Source organism: Lactuca serriola, chromosome 5 (assembly GCF_051521515.1).
Source record: "Lactuca serriola cultivar US96UC23 chromosome 5, Lser_US96UC23_V15, whole genome shotgun sequence".
Taxonomy (NCBI): domain Eukaryota; kingdom Viridiplantae; phylum Streptophyta; class Magnoliopsida; order Asterales; family Asteraceae; genus Lactuca; species Lactuca serriola.
The window spans coordinates 242,239,864-242,242,807 of record NC_136412.1 but is presented as its reverse complement, the minus strand read 5'-3'; positions in this window follow the sequence as shown (position 1 = coordinate 242,242,807).

Below are 2,944 nucleotides of genomic sequence, written 5' to 3'. Positions count from 1 at the left end.
TGTGGGGTAGGGGGTCGAAAAAGTAAATTGCTAGAAAATTTTAAAATTTAAAATTTTGCTACATTTAGACATGGATTTGAAATAATAATCTAAATTTGATTCTAGTAATAATTAAAAACTTAAGTTGCTAGTGTTGCGCGAGATGATCCGATGAGAGCTTAAATGTTTGATCGAGCCAACATATGTTATAGTATATTTGTGGCTTCCCATTTCAAGTGAAAGCAATGAGATATGAAAGCTAATCTAGTAGTTTATATGGAATAATAAGTTTTGCAGTGTGTACCTAAAATCTATTCAGGAGAGCTTATGTAGTCATTGCACTTAGACTAATATCTCTAGCCAATAAAGGTTGAAGTTAAGCTCCCTTACTTAAACATGTAGGTTTTGAGAGAAAAAAGTGAGTTATAAAAAAGAGAGAGATAGAAATTATAAAAAAGTTATAAGAATCTTGGAGCTATCTAAGTATGAAGATCAAAAGATCAAAAATTCTGAATAATCAAAAGTTGAAGATACCAAAATCAAACAAAGGGGTGGTGAATTCAAAAGAAATCAAATACCAAATATTCAAAGAAGTGAAGAATTCCAAGAGCTCCATTGTGGTATCTAAAGTTGTAATTTCTAGATTATGTATGCTTGGGTAGCTTAACCAAAAATACATTGAGGTTAAGAAAGATTTCTGAGGATTGATTTGGAGGGTTGCAGAAACGAGTATCATATAAGCTAAGGGGTGAAGGTTCATAAGGATTGTAAGTATTTAGGATCGGGAAGTTATTTGGAGATTTAGACACAAAATATGCACATTGCAACTTTGGTATAATGATTGAGTTCAAAATGGATTGGTTTATGTGATGCTAGTGATGGAGGTTTAAATTAAAAATAATTAGTTTTGCTTGAGGGAAAGCAAAGGATAAGTGTGGGGTATTTGATATTGCCATATTTATACAAATTTTTAGGCAATATTTTAATACGTTTTGATTAATATTTTAGTTATTTGCATGGATAAGTGATACTTATAAGATTAAAATTGTATTTTGCAGCTAAAAGGAGCATTCTTAAAGAACAATGACCAAAAGCGACAAAAGATTGAACTTTGGAGGCTTGGAGAATTGAAGAAAAGAAAATCCACGTAAAAAGTTGAAGCCACGTCGTGGACTTCATTTACACGACGTTGAATGGAAAATTCTGGAAGATGAGTACACAGAAAGTCGAAATCCTTTCCCGATAAGGATTCATCCGAAGCCACGACGTGGAGTCCTAATCCACGACGTGGACTTCAAATTCACGTTAAGTATATATATCTTGGACACTTACGGGTTTTGAAGAGGTTGGCTGGAGATTAGAAGTTCCAGGAGTCGTTTTTTAAAGGAATAAAAGCCAGAAACTTGGTAATAACACCAAGGAAGAAGAAGAGAAGATAAAAGGTTTATTCTAGTTTGGTACAATTTACTATGTCTTTATTAGTTGAGATTGATTGTTTATTTGCTGTTATGAGTAGCTAAATCTAGCTGCTTCTGTTAGCTAGATAAAGCTAGAACTCATGGTTTGGTTATATTAATTTAGACTTTTCTTGTTGGTTAATGGCTTGTGTGTGATTGTTATACCTAGCATGCTTAATTTAATATTATATTGCTTTAAATTCATATTCTGTGTAGTTTAGTGACCATTAATTTGCATGAATTTGATTACCTAGTAATTTAGTGAGCATTAGATTATTAGAGCTAAGATCCAACCAATCTTAGATAAGTAATTAAACTATTGAATTTGGTTGTGCTGGAGAACTCATATTATGACCATAATTATGTTTGTTGATTCAATCTTACATAGCTCCAATCATATCTAAGAATTGATTATATGTTAAATTATGTATGACCATGCATAACTTTACATGAATTAATTAAATAGTAAATTTGGACTTGAATTGCTAATAATAAAATAATTGGTAACCAACGGTAATTGTCATAATTAATAGTTAAACCATTGAGGGAAAGTGGATTCAAACTAACAGAAGTGTTTTTTAATAATTGATTGAATAGATGTTGAGATTTTAAGTTTGTCTAAACTTGTAAAATTAGATAAAAACCTTTTTACTGTTGTTAGAATTTTAGGTTAACTTAATAGTAAGTATGTTAAATAATTAATCTCGTTCCTTGTGTTCGATACCCGACTTTTGTGTTATACTATTTGCGAAAGGGTAAACTGCCCTGGGTCGAATAGCTAGTAGAATAGTAGGTAAAAATTAGGTGTAGCTATTTGCACGCAACAATGTTACATTTCCCCATCGAGTAGTCTCTTCTGGTAAATATGTTGTCAAAAGGATTTATAATTTTTCCAAATCTGCTAGCAATCTTAGAGAAGTTATCTTCATCCCATAGAGTTAACGTGACCCCAGGAATTTTTAACAAAGCAATTCTTTCATATCATTCTTCATGTTGGTCTGCTCGTACTAGCCATTTGAACCAGTCCTTCCAACCACATTTGTTCTCCAGATACTCATGATCTTCAACTGAACAGTGGAATTCAATCGTGAGTTTGAGGCCTCCAAGATACTTGGTTTCATTTTTTATGATGCTTATGGCGTGTAAAGTACCCATGTGGTCCAGGCTATGTACTGCCCCAATCAGCACCCTCTTCTTAATCCATTCTTTCATTTGAGTGTTGAAATCGAGAGCTATCGTTGGCGTTGAGGGTTTAGGCTTCCATCCACTAATACCGACAGTGACTTGAGCGGATGTCCTCGTGTCTCTCTTTCCTTGGGCATACCTCGGGACATCCCGGGAGATACCTGGATGCAATCGGTATGGTGTCATGGTATACTTGCTCCTTGAGATGTTGTGGTCTTCCTGGTGTTGATGTTTCGAGATGTTTATCGCTAATACCTTGTCTTTGCATTTGATTCCTTGTAAACGCGACTCCATAACTTTGACATCTTCAACATTGACGAATC